The sequence below is a fragment of the Sciurus carolinensis genome, chromosome 17 (genome assembly GCF_902686445.1).
Source record: "Sciurus carolinensis chromosome 17, mSciCar1.2, whole genome shotgun sequence".
Lineage (NCBI taxonomy): Eukaryota > Metazoa > Chordata > Mammalia > Rodentia > Sciuridae > Sciurus > Sciurus carolinensis.
In genome coordinates, this window is record NC_062229.1 from 10,729,161 (window position 1) to 10,748,498 (window position 19,338).

The 19,338-nt window shown below is 39.7% G+C and overlaps 1 pseudogene; it reads left to right on the forward strand.

Moving 5' to 3' along the window:
- The first annotated feature begins 18,213 nt into the window (after positions 1-18,213).
- Positions 18,214-19,108, forward strand: LOC124968015 (putative gustatory receptor clone PTE01; annotated as a pseudogene).
- Positions 19,109-19,338: the final 230 nt, after the last annotated feature.

A 19,338-nucleotide genomic window follows, 5' to 3' on the forward strand; every position in this document is an offset into this window, starting at 1 on the left:
AGCCTAATTCACCTTGGGTCCCTATCCTTTGGATTGTAAATGGCTGCCCTAGGAGACTGACTACTCCTTGAAACTAACAGATTACTGTGGAAAGAGCCCTTTCTTCTTATCTGTTTCCTTGAGCATGCTTTATGTTAGCAACCCTGCATAAGGCCTTCGGCTGCAGGGTAGATTAGGATTTGTTTTTTAAAAAAAGCGAAAGTCCCAGTGGGACTATGATGACACCAAATAACCTATAAATGTTGAGAGAAACTGTGGATCAGGGTTCAGAATTTGTTTTCCTGTGCGCCCGCTGGTGTAAAATGAAGTTTGGAGTTCTCAAAGTGCTGCTTGCTGCTTATCAACCATCTGTTTCCTGCAACACGACTGGACACCCCAATGATAACACTGGGACAATTCAAACATGTAACAATGTGGAATAATCATATCAAAAAACTCTGTATCCATCACTGAAAGATATGGAAAAGATAACCCCCAAAACAGTGTGGCCTGGAAAGAGCAGGAGAGGAAAAAGGAAAATATTGGCGACATTGATCCTTTACCAGCTCTTCCTTTCCCAGTGACAAGACAATCCCTGGAAAGAGGATAAGCTTTGATCCAATATGTCCTTTCTCAGTGACAGTACAATGGACCCTGCGGGAAGAGTTAAAGCAAGGGACGCTAAAACTGGACCCTCCATCCTTGCCTGGTAAAAACACAGTTCAGTAAAAACAAATAAAGGCCTTGTCCTCCCCAGCCTTTGCTAGGCCTTGTTATGGGAACAATTTCTCAGTTCTTCCACCCCCTGGTGAGGAATTATTGACTTGTGTCATCTTTATGATATGCATTGGCATATCAATCTCATTTCAGTATCACGTCTTTTTGTTCTTCTCTTCATCTGTATTTTTCCCTCAGGAACAATCAGTAAATTGTAATTGTTATACAGAAAAAGAAAGGGCAACAATTTTTTTGTTAAACATACTACATAGTTAGGTATAGACTATGAAGCCATGTTTGAATTTTGCTGTTTTATTTGAGAAACTGAGCATCATATCAGAAAAATGCTGGCAGGCTGACATTTGACAAAGAAGCCAGCTGTTTTTCTGCCAGGTAACCCTAGGAAGACACCCTTATTCACTGTACTTTTCCCTTCTGAGGTTCCTGTGGCTCTCAGGGGAGAATGATTCTTGGTACTTGCTGTCTCTGCTGTGGAAAGGATGACTAGGGGTGGTGGGCAGAGGTCACAGATGGTGTAGGTGCATAATAATTCTTCCTGACAATTCATGTTTCTCTTTTGTCTCTAAGTCAGAATCCCTAAGCAGGTCTCTGCATCCTCCTCTTTGTAAACTGTGCACTGAATATCAAGAGGAGTCAGAAGCCGGTTGTGGTGGTAGATCACACCTGTAATTCCAGTGGCTTTGGAGGCTGAGGCAGGAGGATCACAAGTTCAAGGCCAACCTCAGCTACTTAGTGAGCACTAAGAAACTTAGTGAGACCCTGTCTCAAAATAAAACAAAATAAATAAATAAAAGAAAAGGGAGATTGTGGATTTGGCTCAGTGGCAAAGGGAACCTGTTTTAGTTTCCAGTTTAAAAAAAAAAATCAAAAGGGGATAGAAAATCAGACCATGATTTTATTTGTGCTCAAGAACATGGAAATAGTCAGATAGTCTGCCCAGGATGTCCCCAGGGTAAAGTCCTCAGGACCTCTACTAAAATCTTTGTTATCGCGTCCCCTGCCCGCAGAGAAACACGAACCGGATCAGGGCAAGTTCTTTATTTTCTGCAGTCTGCTTCTTCTGGCTGGCCAGCAGCAGCAGGCCGCTCCTGCAAGCGCCTTACATTACATACAACAACCAATCAGCTTATAGATCACGAGGGGAAAGCATGGACAGTAATGGAGCACAATAGTGTGGATATAGCAATCATGCAGTGTCCACGAGGACCCATGACCAATCACATTAACTTCCTCAAATAACGCCACTTGTTGGCAGAGAGTATTAGTCTGCTGGAGGTACCTGGTTTTGTTCTCAGCACTTCCTTGGCACCTTGCCAGGCGCCATCTTGGCCACGCCGAAGGGCTGGGGGTCTGCAGTACCCCGACAGCTCCCCCTTTTTTATTTATTAAAAGAATGCTGGCTTGGGATCGTGCCTGTCTTAGGCGGAGTGGTCAACCATCGTCCTTACCCGTCATCGGATAACTGCAGAGCATGCTACAGCTCCTGTCTTAGGTCGGTACGCGGTTACCTCCTTCCTTACCCGTCATTGACTACCGATCCAGCATACTCAGCCAGACTTGAGGAGAGCTGCCAGCCTCTAAGGCCATCATGGCTTGATGGAAAATGATGCGATCTCTGGCATGAACTTGGCGTATACGCATGATAAAGCGTGTGAGGAAGATAATTGTAATAATCATTAACACACACAATGCTCCCATTCCTGCCCATTGTTTTACAAAACTGAAGGAAGAGGATAACCAATTTTGCATTTCAGATATAGGGGCTATATTAACTCTAGTAGAATTGAGGCTAACAATTTGTGATCTAAGAATGGCAGTAAGATTATCAAATTTATAAGACCAATTGGCACGTAGCTGAGTAGATATGATTTTAGACAAATTTGCTGCATAACTAAGATTATGATAAGCTACAGGTGTAATGCACAGTCCCGGCAGATGATAAATACACCCCACGCTTAACAGTTCTTGTAAAAGGTCCATTTGTTCTTGAAGTAAGTCCACACATTGGTTCACCAAAAGTAGTCCTGCTTTTAGGTGTTGATCCACTGTTTGTTGAGTAGACAGAGCAGTAGCTGTCTGCTGGACCACTTCATTAAGCTTAGTTGCTGACTGTACTGATGTCGTCAAGGCTACAGCTGCTGCGGCGGCTGCTGCTGCTGATGCAACTATGGTGGTAATGACTGCTACGGTGATTCCAAAGTCCCTCTTATTTCTGGAAAGCAATACTGGCAATTTATCATCTGTAACAGAGACTGGGACTGGTAGGAAGGTAGGAACACATATTAAGTCTGCCAGCAGGAACCTAGAAGCATTTTAACATTGAGAGATAGCACAAATCTGAAGTACAATTGAGAGAAGCAGTTGTTTTGTTACATAGTTGAACTGTTCCTCCTAAGAGACTAAAAAGAGGTTGTAAGTTAGTTTATTCCGTGGAAACACACAAACTGAGTCACAGCTCCAGTAAAGCACCGGGTTACCCTTATTACCCAGAGTTAAAAAAAAAAAAAGAGACAAAGAGAAAGTTTATCTTTAGGGGACCTGAAGGTCTCCTCTATTCCCCCTTTTTGTTTATCATGGATAGAATCTTATATCCATTTGTCTATCCTGCCTCGGTTATCAGTTTGTTTAATCATTTGGTACTGTTGAGTAAGGACCATAGTTTGGATTGTTTAAAGGGAATAATACAGACTTCTCCCGGCAGGGAGAAAGCTGATATTTCAAAAGTCCCGAGAAGTGAGCGCACCCTGCATCCCCTATAGGCAGGTAAATTTGGTAATCAATGGGCTCCGGAGATCCTTGACATTTGCAAAGGCAGATGGCTTCATGGCTTCATTTCCTCGAATTGACCCGATTCCCTATTTCTACACTAACTACCTGTCCTTAATTTTGGCTTTATTCTCCGCTTTAGCTATAGGAACTCCCAACTGCTTCAAGGAAAAGGGGGCGTCGGTCGTTCTGGCTGCTTCGAAGCTGAAAGGGGGCAGTGAGGGGCAAGCAGTTTGGAGTTCCTTTTTTTAAAAATCGGGTCAATCGAGGGGTCCGAGGTAGAAGTCTGGTTGGGGAGGAGCAGGTTATAAAGTCATCTGGGGGTGGGTGTTTCTATGATAGAAGAACAAAAAGACATGAGTACTGAAATGAAATTAGTACAAAGTAAATGTTGCAGCATCTGGAACATGCCACTGAGTATCATGAAAATGACAGAAGTCAATCTTTCACCAGGAGGTGGAAGAACTGAGAAATTGTTCCCATAACTAGACCTAGCAAAGGCTGGAAAGGACAAGGCCTTTATTTGGGAACTTTAACATAGTCCAGGTTATCAGGAATGTAAACACAACATTTAACTCTTAATGTCATAGATATCCCAAAAAATATAGTTAAGCTACTTAAGTCATCTGATTGTGTAAAATATCCCTTTATTGGTATAACCTGTGTTTAGTAGAGAGCTCTATATTTCTGTTACTTAGGGCTAGGTAATCATACGAGCAAACATAGATTAAGTCTACCTGTGTAGCTTAGGAAGATCTGCAGGCCTTAAACTGACTAAAAACTTCTGACTCTGGCAGTTTCTCTTGATTGTTATCAGGCACATTTGCTGAAGAATCTTTCTTTTATTTGTAGCTTCCATTCTTTATTCTAGTGGACTAACATAAGTGTACATCTTAAGTTACATTTAATTATTATTTCTCTTAAATGCCCAAGAATGGCTATATTTTGGTTTTTACTGTTTTGCTGGGTGTCCAGGATCCTCTAGTCTCAACAATCTCCTTGATCAGGAGGTTGTGTGACCCAGAGTTGCAGCACTCCTTAGAGAAGTCCTCTTATTCCCTGGGTTCAGGCTGACTGAGGGCAAAAGATCCAAATACTGGCCTATCTTGCCTTCTGTATTTAATTCCAATCTCTAAGTTTGATCTTAATCATCCAGCAAGCCAGTTTTACCAGTCATAGAGTGAGAGTACTGGGCTTTAACTTTAATGTTCATAACTTGACAGTTATTTACCCTTTTATCTAACTGGAGTCTGTATTAGTTCTGGAAGTTACCACTATCTGTTTTATAGGTGATGGCTTATTATCATAAGTTACCTAGGTTGCGTGTTTTTGAAGCAGCTACTTTTGTAAAACATTAACAGGTAACAGTTTTACAAAATGAAATTAGCAAGAGTAAAAATATATTCTGCTTGTATAATAGCTATCTTGAATTTTGACTGAGAACCACATTATATTTCCTATTTGAGATCATAGTAATTTTACAACAAAAACCAATCTTTTGATTATAACTTTAAATAAGCTGAAGTCTGACTTATTTTGGAGTCACTCTAACATGTAGTAAGGTGAGAGGGAGAGCCTTATCTCAGGTAAGGCGTGACTCTTTATAGATCTTAAGTGTTCTAATTCTGATGTTGATCTTTGCTTCTTCCTTAAATATCATTAAGTAGTTTACATATACTGTTTCCTGAGTCTATACAAACTTTATAATTAACACAATTTAACATTGTATCTAAAACATGAATCAAAGAAAGGCTGAGAGAGCTTTTAACTTTCCTTTTGTGTGTCAAAGTGGCAAAATATTTTCATGTTTCACAAAATTAACCTTTAAACAAGTCAGGCTCTAATGTTTAGAAATACATTTACATTTGAAATTTTTTATCTCAGTGTAAAATATAACCAATTTTACATATACCCTATTGATAACAGGTCCTCTAGTAGAACACTAAATGATAGAAATTAATCCCCAATGAAATTTACTCTTTATAAGCTTAAAATTACCATTACAGACAAGTTTATCTGGAGAATAGCAGCTTGATAAATTTCCTGCTTTAAAACTTGTATACCTGAAAAATATGAACACATTTAATATACAACTAGAAACCATTTTACAATTACCTTGACACTTTTTTTTTTCTTACCAAATTTAGTTTTTAAAGAAAAATTTAGACTCTGTAACACAGTACAATACTTTAACAGTTGTTTAACCATAATTGTATACACCCCAATTTTTAAGACTAATTGTTCTAAAGAATAAAACTTAAGAGACACAAAGTTAAGAGTAAATTAGTGTTTCTAAGAAATCCTTGTCATTTTACCATGTCATTTTACCATATAGATTAAACTTTGGCTTATATTAGAACATTAGTATTTCACCTTAGGAAAAACCTTAAATAGCTTTAGCTGTTTTACATACATACAACCAACTTAGTTATACACAGACTTGTTGAAACTGGCCCTTTACTTACACACAGACTTTCTTACCCAGAAACATTTCCTTTTCCTTTTTATTAAATATATTTTAAACCCAGAACCTTTTATTTTGTCTTTTCTATCTGTTGACCCCTTTTTGTTCACATTCTGAAACAACTCTTATGAAATTTTGAATTTAGATAAATCACTCTATTTTAATAAGATTAAATATTTTGTTGTTTATAGTACTCTTAATTGAAACACAGGTGAAACTTTTGGGATCCGACACAAAGCAAGTTTAAACCCTTTTTATTTACCAACCTATGAAAACACCAATAATGTTTAAGTATGATACCCCAAGTAATTTAAGAAGTCAAAAGTACTTGATGTTATTTAACAATTAGCATTTTAACTTTGTAAATTAACCAGACGTCTTTACAAACACATTTGAGTAATCCCATACATGTTAACTCCAATTTATTTATTTTATAAAAACCAAGATATCAGACAAGTGTCCTGAACAGGATCCGTTGTCTCTTTCCTGCTGAAGAAAAGTCCTAGAAGCAATTGATATTAGACATTGTTTAACATTAACATTTCATTAGTTTGACCACCTGGAGACTTGTAAGTTATTTTTAAAGATATTTTACTTTTATTAGTTTACCCAATTTAAATTGAACCTTTTTAAATCACGTGAATAAAGTATTTGGATCCATTTTTAAATTTTAATTTTAAGAGCGCTCAGTTTTGACAAAACATGACATTAGACAGCACGACATACAGATAACATAAAATCAAAGGCCTTGTAACTTTATAGGTAAATGTTCATTGCAATGAAACAGATGTTTAAAAACTTCAGTTGAATAAAAAATAGAACTGATCAAAAAGAAAAAAAAAATCATTAACCTAGGTATGCAGGATCAAAATTATGAGCTCAAAAATACAGCATTAAAGAAAAACAAAACAAACAAAGAATCCTAGAAAATAAGTTAGTTAAGTTTAAAACGGACACTTTTTTTTTTTTTTTTTCTTTTCTTTAGGTTACCCCTCCTCCTTCCCGCTGAGACTGCTGTAATTTATAATCCATTGTAGGCTTTGACAAGGCCAGGCAGGGGGGAGGGAGGATCACCCAGGACCTTTTAACCCTTTTTTTACCTGGTTGAGAAATCAGATTAGGTTTGAATGCAGAAAATCATGAAACAATTATCTCCCAATACTTGTGGGGACTATGGCTACTATATTATGTTCTCACTCTTTCTGAAGTCTGAGAACATGATCGTTCCTCTTTAATTTCTTCTAAGATCTGACTTCCTTCTTCTAAAGGCCCCTTTAAATCCCTAAAAGGGTTTTTTGATTTACCTTGCTGCATCAAACAAGATTTAACAAGTGACCATATTGCCAGAGTTCCCATTGGCAAAGGCTCGCGTCTCTCCGCGTCGCGCAGATCCTCTCCTAGCTGTTCCCACTGAGGAAGATTTAATAATCCCTCGTCTAAAAACCACGGAGAGACTTTCTCTACAGTATCTAGGAACTTGAAGGCCGTGTTTGCCTTCAATGGTGTTCCGTGATTTTTTTTTTTTAAAGTTCTCTAAGAGGCCGCTGCATTCTAATCTTAGACAGATCCGTTCCCATGACTACGAGGTAGTTTACTAGTTTAAACACACAAACAAAAGACAGGCGCACGCACGCACACACGCTCACTCACACACGCACACAGTTTGGTACCACTTGAATCGTCCCTCCCACGGGGAACCTTTTATGATGAATCGTCCCTCCTCTGGGGAACCTCTTATGATGAATTGTCCCTCCGCTGGGGAACCTCCTGTGATGAATTGTCCCTCTGCTGGGGAACCTCCTGTAATGAATTGTCCCTCTGCTGGGGAACCTCCTGTAATGAATTGTCCCTCTGCTGGGGAACCTCCTGTAATGAATTGTCCCTCTGCTGGGGAACCTCCTGTAATGAATTGTCCCTCTGCTGGGGAACCTCCTGTAATGAATTGTCCCTCTGCTGGGGAACCTCCTGTAATGAATTGTCGCTGCTCCGCAAACCTCGAGACGTCTCACCTTTTGAACTCTCAAACTAATTTTTCTTGATTTGAAAACTTATGTGAACTTACCCTTATATCTTTTCTCGTTCCCGGGTGTTTCGGCACCATCTATCGCGTCCCCTGCCCGCAGAGAAACACGAAACCGGATCAGGGCAAGTTCTTTATTTTCTGCAGTCTGCTTCTTCTGGCTGGCCAGCAGCAGCAGGCCGCTCCTGCAAGCGCCTTACATTACATACAACAACCAATCAGCTTATAGATCACGAGGGGAAAGCATGGACAGTAATGGAGCACAATAGTGTGGATATAGCAATCATGCAGTGTCCACGAGGACCCATGACCAATCACATTAACTTCCTCAAATAACGCCACTTGTTGGCAGAGAGTATTAGTCTGCTGGAGGTACCTGGTTTTGTTCTCAGCACTTCCTTGGCACCTTGCCAGGTGCCATCTTGGCCACACCGAAGGGCTGGGGGTCTGCAGTACCCCGACACTTTGTAAGGTTGAGAAACAATTAAAATGTTCCCTACATTGGATCCAGAGAGAAATCATCTAAGTTTGAGTCCCTATATCTCCACCTATTTCTGAGACGTCTGGAAGTTTGTTAATATGTCTAAGACTCAGCATTGTCATTTGTCTGGATTTCCACATGATACAACTGCATTGAGTGTAGATTAAAAGGATACTGGATGCTCCCTATGTGATTGATAGGTAATGGACCCATAAAAAAGGGAAAATAGGAGATACCATTATCATTGCCATGAAGAAGTAGGCTAATTGGTGTATTTTGACTTATGTATCCTCTGACCTCTAGTTAAGGCTTTCCCAGTTCCCTGTAGGACTTGCATTTTTGTCCTCCTAGGAATGCTGAATTTTTGGGGAGAAATTACCGAGTTTGTCATTTTGGTTTCCTGGAGCCTATACATTACTTGGCACAGGACAGGCATCAAGGGTTAAAATCTTGCTCTATACTGTTAGCCCTCCTTGGTTCTGAGGACCGAGCTGGGGTGTGGCTGCACTCCCGGGGCATTCATGTCTATGCTCTCCTCCTTCAGGGGAGTCTCACAAGACCAGAGATGAGGTCAAATAATGCTTTTGTCTATGTCATGGAAACAGGAGACTCATTTAAAAAAAAATCAGCAACATTGAATTATTCAAAAGTCATGGATGAAAATTTCATAAACGTAAAAAGTAGAGGTGGAAAGAGAAAAGACAGGTAAATCTTATTGGTTGGACTCAGAATCACTGGAGGATTTCAAGTCATCCCATGCTCTTAGGAACTTCACCCAGGAGACTGTGACTGTGTTCACGGCTAAACTGGCTATTCCCACAATGATGAATTCTTCATTAAAATGACCACTTCATTATTAAGACTCCATGTCCTTGATGTGGGTGTTTTAATCTCTATTTCCAGTAGGGAACTTGAACACAGAGAGGTGGACAGAAGAAAGATCAGGGCCCGCTAATAATCCCCTGATCCTGGTACCAGGGGCCTGTTATCTTCAGAGGAGCCAAATGGACTTATTGTTCCTTATACAGAAAATAAAATTTCTTTGTGCTCTATCATGATTGTGAATTACATACCTTAATAATGGGAGAATGTTTTATAGTAACAAATTTTTGTATTTCACCACAAGTGCAGGTAATTGATGGATACATTGAACATGCACAAAATGTCAAATTCAGGTAACTATGATGTACATGTCACGGAGAATGTCTCTTTTTAAAGCTTTTTGTAATGACTTTTAATTGGAAGATTTATGTTGTATGGTGTGACATTGCAAAACATGTATACAATGTGGACTATCAAGTAAGAAAAATTTGGTACCTGTCACCTTAAACATTCATCATTTCTTTGTTTTAGAAACGGTGAAAATTCATTATTCCAGCTGTTTTGAAGTACACAATAAATTATTGTGAACTATAGTCCCCCACCTGTGCTATAGACACCAGATTTAATATATTTCCTTTAAATTTTCTCTTTCCTTTCTTTCTTCTCTTCCTTCTCCTTTTCCTGTTCTTCCTTCCTTCTTTCCTTCTTTCCTTTCTTCCTTCCTTCCTTCCTCCCTCCCTCCCTCTTTTCCTTCTTTTCTTCCTTCATTTTTTCCTTTCCTTTCATACTTGGGATTAATTCCAGAGGAACTCTGCCACTGAGTTACATTCCCATCCCTTTTTACTTTTTTCTACTGAGATAGTGTTTCATTAAGTTGTTGAGGCTGACCTTGAACTTGTGATTCTCCTGTCTTAGCCTCCTATGTAGCTGGGATTAAAGACTTGCACCACCATGACTCACAATTCTCTATAAAGATATTTTCACACTTAATAAGCAACCTATCTCAATGCCCCTACTCCCCTATGCTTCCCAGCCTTGACAGTAATTATGCTATTCTCTGCTTCTTTGGCATCCACATTTTTATCTTCACATCTTCCATGTGTGAAAATACATGGATATTCCTTTCTGTGATTAATTTCATTTATATGATATCCACTAGTCAAATCTAAGAAGATGAAGAATGTATTATATGCCAAAATTATTCATCTTTTTACAACTGAATAATACTCTATTGAGTATATGAACCAAATTTTCTTTATTCATCCATCCATTGAGGAAACCTTGACTGATTTCCTATCTTAACTATTAGAAGTTGAGTCAAAAATGGAGACACCTAGGATTTTGAAGATAATGTTGCAAAATAAACTGAAGAATTAAGTGATGTTCCCTTGTTGCATAATGACTTATATCTGTAAATGAGTTTGAAGTAGATGTTCACTGAAAGACCTAAAATGTTGAAGTAAATCAGTTTTCTTCAGGAACAATAGGCATTATATACCACTTAAACAAGACTTGGCTACCTTTTAGGCAAACTTTTAGGAACTGTTCTAAATTTATTAGATACATATTGAAACAGAATTATAAAATCACCAACTGGAAAATTATGTACTTCCTGCAGGTGATGCTGTGCACCAGTTAAAACACTTGAAATAGATATGCATACTTTGCTGTGAGACCCAAATGCAGTCTTGTGGTACACAAGGCCACTTCGGGGAAGCATGCACAGGATACTGTTCAGGTGATGGTGCTGTGGCCTCCACTTGCAGTTTCTGTGCAGGGGGGCAGGTTTCAGTGCCTTCCACACTCACTGCCCTATGAGTTCATTTCTGGTTGATCCATGTGCACTGGGTAAGGTTTACACAGAGAAACCATGCTCCTTATAAAATGTGAAAAATGCATAAAATGAATAAAATACAATTTTGATAACTTTCCAATACTTAGGTTACTCTTCATGCCATTCCACATGATCATCCTGGGATCTGAAGCTACCCTCTTCCCTGCTTCTGTCGTGGTGCATCTTATTTTCCCCCATGAACACACATTTAAGTCTTTACCAAGGAAGACTTTCATTTCTGACTGCCCAGACCTTTTCCTATCTTGGGAATAGAGGCAACATCAACAATAAAACTTATTTTGGTCCTTGAATAAGCTTCTCCTTGGTTCACAGACACTGGGCATGCTTAGTGTGGTTCCACCACTCTTGACGCTTTTCTGTCTGCAGTGTTTTTTCACTTTTTATTGTTTCTTTTTATTTACACATAATCTTAGGATTCATTTTGACATAAAGACATGGAATAAAATTTGTTCTAATTCAGTCCCTTTTCCTCCTCTCTGCCCTCAGCCTGTTCCCTTTGAAAGGAAAATGCAACGCAGATGAACAACACAGACACCAGGTGAGGAGATCCACACAAAGAAAAGTTTATTTGCCAGTCAGGGTCTGACAAAGGCTGTCACTCAGGAAAAGTCAGAGAGGCAGGAAGAACTTAGCTCTAGGGTTTTTTTTTTTTTATGTTTTTTCTAGTTGTCAATGTACCTTTATTTAATTAATTAATTTGTGGTGCTGAGAATTGAACCCAGTGCCTCACACATGCTAGGCAACTGCTCTACCACTCAGCCACAGCCCCAGCCCAGCTCTGGGGTGTTTTATGGAGCAGATTGGATGGCTTGTGTACAATCACAGGAGCTCCTATGAGCTGCCTGTGAAAGAACTTATGATGGGCTGATGGGACAAGCAAGGGATGTTCCAGTGGGGTGGCTAATGAGAGGCGGGAAGGGGAAGTTACATTTTAACTCTTGTTTTCTCTGTAAGTACCCCTCTAGGGCAGAAAGCAACTTTTGGTAAGAATTTAAAATGGCTGTGTAGATGCTAAGCCTTGGAACTAATACCTTTCCCTCCACTCTACTGATATTTCTGCTATTTATTTTCAGTTTTGTTTTTGTTGTTTTTGTGTTTTAGTGTCCTGTGGATATACTCTTACCCCTTTAAGGAATGTTTTCAAAATTAGAGAGAAGATACAATTGCTCTCTGTTGAGTCCTTGTCATAGACTCTCGGGTCCTGTGACGTCCTTTAGTATTATCTATGACCTCTAATTATTCTAAAATCATTGCACAGATTTTCAAAAGTAGAAAAAGTCATAAAGAAGTAGAAAGTTGTGGGTGGCAGAGATGAAACTTGGGCTGTGACACATTTTACACTTTTACTTCTCTGCACTAGCCAGCCTCCTATTACTATAGCAAATGCCTGAATCTACTTATAAACAGAGAACATTTGCTTTGTCTCACAAGCTGGGAGCATTAGTTCCAGGTTCACCTGGCCCCATTGTTTTGGGTTTTTAGTGAGGCTGGATATGATGGTGGAGCACATAGAAGAGCCAAACTGCTCACTCAATTACCAAGAAAAAGAGAGGGAGAGGAGGGGCTGGGGTCCCTCTGTCACCTACCAGAACACATGTGGAATGACCCAAAGACCACCCACTAGATTCCACCCCTTGAAGGTCCGAGTCCTTCCAATGATGAACCTGGGTTTTGGGCTATTAGAACTTGGGTGTTCTGGGGACATGCAACATGCCAATGATAGCAGTCTCTAATATATGTGCTTAGAAACAGGTGAATAACTCCAAAATTAATGAAGCAGGAAATCTAAGAGGAATGGGTTTTCCACAGATGAGAAATATTGCAATAGGTGTTTGTTCCTCAAATGTGAGGACTTTCCTAGTAAATTGCTTCAGTTTAAAATGTAGATAATTCCTGAATGCTGATATACTTGTTTCCCTGCTTAAAAACCTCTTTTTTTAAAAATTTCAATAGGTATCCAAATGATAAAGAGTTAAAAAATATAACTTGTTTTTCAGAATTCTATCTCATGGATCCCTAGGGTAATGTGGGACTGTAGGATGACCTCTTTGGGTTTTATCTTCTCTTGGTATTTGGGAACCTGCTCATCATCCTGCTGTCAGCCCTGACTCCCACCTCCACACACTCATGTGCTTCTTTATCTCCAACATGTGTTTAGCTGACATCTGCTTCATCTCCACTGAGTCCCCAAGATGATTGTGGACATCCAGTTTCACAAGAGGCCTCTCCTATGTGGACTGCCTAACACAGCTACCTCTGTCGTTTCTGGAAGTATGGATGGTATGCTTCTGCTGTAATGTACTATGTTAGTCTGTGGCCATCTGTCACCCATGCCTTATTACCCAGTCACCATTTCAGCATTGCCCCTCACCACTATCCCCAACATGTCTTCGTAATTCTGTTATCTTTTCTTTCTTTTCTTTTTTTCTAGTCCTTTGGTTTCCCAGCTTCAATCTGATTTTCTTGCACTTTAAACACTTCAAAGAAAAGGGTATCACTGATTTCTCCTGTGACACTTTCAACTCTTGATCTTGTTTGTTCTGACATTTTTACTAATAATGCACTGATAAACTTTATTGGTGCCATATTTGGATTTCTTTCTCCCTCAGGGATTCTTTCACCTTGGTATAAAATTGTTTCCTTCATTCTTAGAAACCCAGCATCAGGTGGGAAATAAAAAGCCTTCACGACCTGTGGGTCTTAATTTTCAGTTGTTTGCTTGTTTTGTGGGTCATGCCAGGAACTTCCCCTCAGTTTAGTTGTATCACATTTGCCCTCAAATATGAGTTGGCTTCAGTGATGTACACTGTGTGACCCTAGTGCTGAATCCCTAAATCCACAGCCTAAGGGACAGAAAAATTAAAAACACCTTAAAGAGATGAACAGGAAAACAGTGCAATGTTAGAACATGAAACATCCACAGCACAACTAATTAATGTAATCAATGTCACCAAACTGTTCTTAAAAATGGCTAAGATGCTAAATTTTTTTGTGTGTGCTAACATAATAAAATATGGAAATAAAAAGCAGATAGATCTTACAAAAATGAAAGTAATTAATAGTTTACATGATATTTCCTCTGAGGAAAGGAGAACCCCAGATCTTATTGAGGGCATTTGTTTTCCATTTTTAATCCTCCATTATTGTTAGGAGACCCTTAGAGATTTGTGTGCTGAGGACAAATATGAGCAATTATTGGCTCTGTGCCCTGAGCCTCCAAGGTCTTGATGTAGTAAATACCCAGCCCGTGCCACCAGCCTTTCATCTGGTGTCTTCTGTCAGGTGGCACCACACCTGTGTCTGCTCCTGCCCTGCTTCTCTGCACAAGGCAGCTCCTGTCTGCCACATGGTCCAGATGGGTCTTAAGGAGCAAGGTTGAGCCTTAGTTACCAAACAGGAAGGGGAGATTCATCATATCTGCCGTCCGTGGTCATGACCAAGCAGACACTGGGCACACACCCGAGTAAGTGCTGAGGGAGACAGGGATGGAGGAAGAACTGACCGAAGGATTATAGTTATCATTGGGAAAAATATGACAGTTGAGGAAGTCAGATGGGAGAATAAGAGTGTAAAGTTTCAGGTATGTGGACTGTGAATTTTATGTCCTTGGTTGTGATGGAAGTCCCAATAATCTTATTCAAAATTTCACTTTCTGTCCACAGTGGTTCTACTTGCCAGGGACATCACACCTACAAGAGCAGAAGAAGGGTCTGTGGGACCTGTTTCATAAGTACTCCAAGGCACTGATGTGGGGGTGGGGGAGGATAATGATGGTGGCCCTGATGTCATGCACCAGTGCTGAGGGCTTCCTTGGTGCCAGGCTCCGAGTTCTGGGTTCTATGTAGCATATTTCATTTCCTGTGCACAGTCTACTCCAAGTTGTTTGTTCCCACCCTATTACCCACTTACAGGAAGGAAGGAGCCAGCACTTTTGTGTAACAAAGAGAAGGAAAATGTGGTCAAAGTGAAGCCTGGCTTGAGTTGATCTGCATGATAATGACACAGGGCACTCCTGCCAGTAGGATCCTGGCAGCTGGGGCTGTTGACAACACACTCAACCATTTCACTTTCTTTTCACACCAGGAGAGATTTCTTCAGCCTATTCTTTCCTTTTGTGAGATCCCAGGTAGATCACAGTGGTGGAGATCCATGATTGGCACCTGGTGCCTGAACTATAGGTAGGATAGCTGTGCAAAATAAGCAGGGATTAAAAAAATAAAAGAAAAAGAAAAGAGTAAGCACAAAATAATTCCATTCAAATCTTTCTCTTTCCCTAGGTCCAGGCTATCCTTGAAAGCTGTTCACATCTCCCTCCAATGTTGTAATGAGCCCACTTGATCTCAAACAGAGAAATAAAAGTCAGGTCCTGGTATCATTTCTTCTCAGAATTCTGGAGGGAGTTTAAGCAAGTAACTCAGGTGGTCCTGTGGTTATGACCTCTGGAACTCTTCTTAAATTTCCTGGTGGTTTAGAAATAATAAAACAGTTTATTGTTCTAGTCCCAGAGACTGGCAATTTAATTGTGAATGTTGTTGGCTCCATGTATTATTTCTGTGACATCAGGCAGATGGTCAGTGTCTCTGAGTCTGAGCACTGTCATGTGAGTTGATTTCCAGGGGACACTGAGTAATGATTGCACAGGTAAATCTGTAAGCTCATAGCCCACAGATGACGGAGACAGGAGATGTGAAGCAAACCTCAGATCAGCAAGTTTTCCTTTATTCTGCAGTGAAGTCAATCAATCAGACTCAGGAGGGCCCATATTCTGGGCATGGAGATGGCCCCGCTGTGTAACAGAAGGAGTCTGGGTTTCATAGTTTCATTGGAGACTGCAGACATTCAGTTTGAACAGTCAGGGGCTAGTTAAAACTTTAACTTAGGAAGGTAGCTGTAAAAAGTTCAAAACTCATTGTCACTGGGAAAAGCTCACAACTAGGAGTTCCCTGCTTATCTTCTTCCTCTGGGACCCATTGTTACCTAGAGCTTCACTATTTGATTTTCTACTTCCAGGAGTCATCTGCAATGGGAAAGGGTCAAAGTCCAGGGTCCAGCTTCTCAGTATTTGCCTCCTTCCTTCAAGATCTACTGGGGTTGGAAAGGGATAAATATTTGCTTTTGGTGGAGATGCTGGGGATGAACCCAGCAAGGGATGGAAGATTGCTTTCTCCCCCCAGGGCGCATTGTTACTGGGAAATGACTAGTAGAAGAGGTTTAATGTTTGGCTAATTTCCCTCCCTCCTCCTGGGCCACACCGTCCCTCCATTTTTCTTGGGGAGCTGTCTTGTAGGAATATTATTTTCCATAAGCCTTCAAAATCATGTTACAAATGTGAAGAATGTAAACATTGATATACAAAATTAGATGTCCCTCTATTGTAGCGAAGATCTTCTCCTACTTTGTGGATTTTCTTTTCATACTCTTCATTGTTTACTTTATTGTTCAGAAGCTTTCTAGTTTTATGCCATCCCACCTGGTTCCGGTTTTATTTCTGAACTCCAGGGGTCTTGTTATGAAAGTCATTGCTTGCATCCTAGGTTGGAATGTTGAATCTGTTTTCTTCTAGCAGTTGCAATTTTCTAGTCCAATTCTCAGGTTTTTAAAAATTTTTAATTCACTTTGAATGGATTGTTTTTGTGGGACAAGAGATAGGAATAGAGTTTCATTCTTCTATGTATGGATACCATATTCCCAGCACCATTTGATAAAGAAGGCTACCTATAAATCTGACCAAGCAAGTGAAAGACCTCTACAACTAAATTATAGAACACTGAAGAAAGAAATTGAAGAAGACCTTAGAAGATGGAGAGACATCTGTGTTCTTGATTAGGCAGAATAAATATTGTCAAAATGGCAATATTACCAAAAGCAATATACAGATTCAATACAATCACTATCAAAATATCAGTGGCATGCTTCATAGAGAAAAAAGAGTCCTAAAATTCATATGAAAAAATAAAAATAACCAAAGCAATCCTGAGCAATATAAGCAATGCTGAAGGCATTATTATACCTGATCTAAATTATATTATCCAGCTAGAGTAAAAACAACAGCGTGGTATTGACATAAAACAGACTTTAAGACAAATGGAATAGAACAGAAGACACAGAGGCAAATCTGTATACATAGAGTCATCCGATCTTTGACAAAAGTGCCAAAAACAGTCATTAGTTTTTAATCATTGACTGCTACTTTGATCCATGACACATTTATCGTAAAGGATATCATATGACTACATGGATTTAACTAAACTGTACTTACCAAAATTTGAGTTTCAGTATGCCTAGAATAGGAGTTATACTGTTACATGATTTCTAAACCCCACAATTGAATGAGACCTTATAACTACAAAAGAGGGACATAAGAAAATTCAGTGACAGTAAAACTCCTGGAAAATAACTAGCAAATAAGAATGCTTGTGCTTATAAACAATTAAAAGTAGTATGCAGATCATTTTCTTTTTCTTACATGGAGTTTAAAATACTCTTGTTCTTACATGGAGTTTAAAATAAGTAAAAGGACTTTAGGCAATTGACTTAGAATAAAATAAGAATTGTGTCTTAACATTCATAAGTAGAATGACTTTATTTATAAAGGTAGAAGGCTTTTGCTACTTATTTTTTTTCTCAAATGTGTTGGATTTATTTTACAGTAATAATGGACTGGCTATCTTTAAATTCCTTGGTCTTCTAACATTGTTCCTTTGGATGTCTCTAAAATAGATACACATAGAATGAAGCCAACACAGAAGTCAGCACTGAAGGAGGTTTATGATGACTAAGTGGATCACAACTGAGAAGTATTAGAAAATTACCTTGATGTTGAAATGTGAACAAATACTCTGTATACTTAAATTCAAAATATATGGAGACAGTTCAATGCCTGGAGTTGTCTTTTTCTAACCTTCATCTCTTTTTTAAAAGATGGTCACCAATACGGAATCATAAAATCTAACATGTTAATGTTTGACTAATTTCCCTCCCTTCTCCTGGGTCACACTGTCCCTCCATTTTTCTTGGGGAGCTGTCTTGTACAACAGAACTACAGAACAACAGAACTACAGCCTGTGCTTGTGGGACTGTTCCTATCCATGTACCTGGTCACGGTGCTTGGGAACCTGCTCATCATCCTGCCTATCAGCTCTGATGCCCACCTCCACACTCCCATGTACTTCTTCCTCACCAACCTGTCCTTTGAGGACATTTGCTTCATCTCCACCACGGTCCCACAGCTGATTATGAACACCCAAAGTCACAGCAGAGTCATCTCCTATGTGGACTGCCTGATGCAGATGTCCCTTTTTATCCTTTCTGGATGCATGGATGACATGCTTCTGACTGTGATGGCCTATGACTGGTTTGTGGCCATCTGCCACCCACTGAATTACTCAGTTATCATGAACCTTCACCTCTGGTGGATTCTTAGTTTTGATGTCCTTTTTGATCAGCCTTTTTGATTCTCAACTGCATAACTTGATTGTCTTAAACTTTAGGTACTTCGCGGATGTGGAGATTGCTAATTTCTTCTGTGACCCTTCTCAACTACTTAATCTTGCCTGTTCCAATACTTTAACAAATAACATCTTCATGTATTTTGTTGTTACTCTGTCTGGATTTCTTCCCATCTCCAGGATTCTTTTTTCTTACTATAAAATTGTTTCCTCCATTCTGAAGATCCCTTCCTCAGGGGGGAGGTACAAAGCCTTCTCCACCTGTGGGTCTCACCTGGCAGTTGTTTGCTTATTATATGGGACAGGTCTTGCAGTGTATCTTGGTTCCACTGTATCACTTTCTCCCAGAACAGATGCAGTTTTCTCTGTAATGTACACAGTGGTCAGCCCTATGCTGAACCCCTTCATCTACAGCCTGAGGAACAGGGACATTAAAACTGCCCTGAGAAGGATGCACAGCAATGCATATATTCCCAGAGCCGAAGGCATCTGTTTTCAAGGGAGGCTAGAATTGGCAGCAAAACTAAATGTGTAGACCTGTAAGCAGTTTGTCGTGCTCACATTATTTTTGTGGGTTTAATTCCTCATCATGTTTCATGAAGGAATGGTCATTACCATGTTTGAGAGAGGGAGAAAGCCAGGCATGGTGAGGCATGCCTGTAACCCCAGCAATGTGGGAGGCTGAGGCAGGAGGAAGGCCAGTTCCAGGTCATCCTCAGCAACTCAGTGAGGCCCTAAGCAACTCAGTGAGACCCTGTCTCTCAA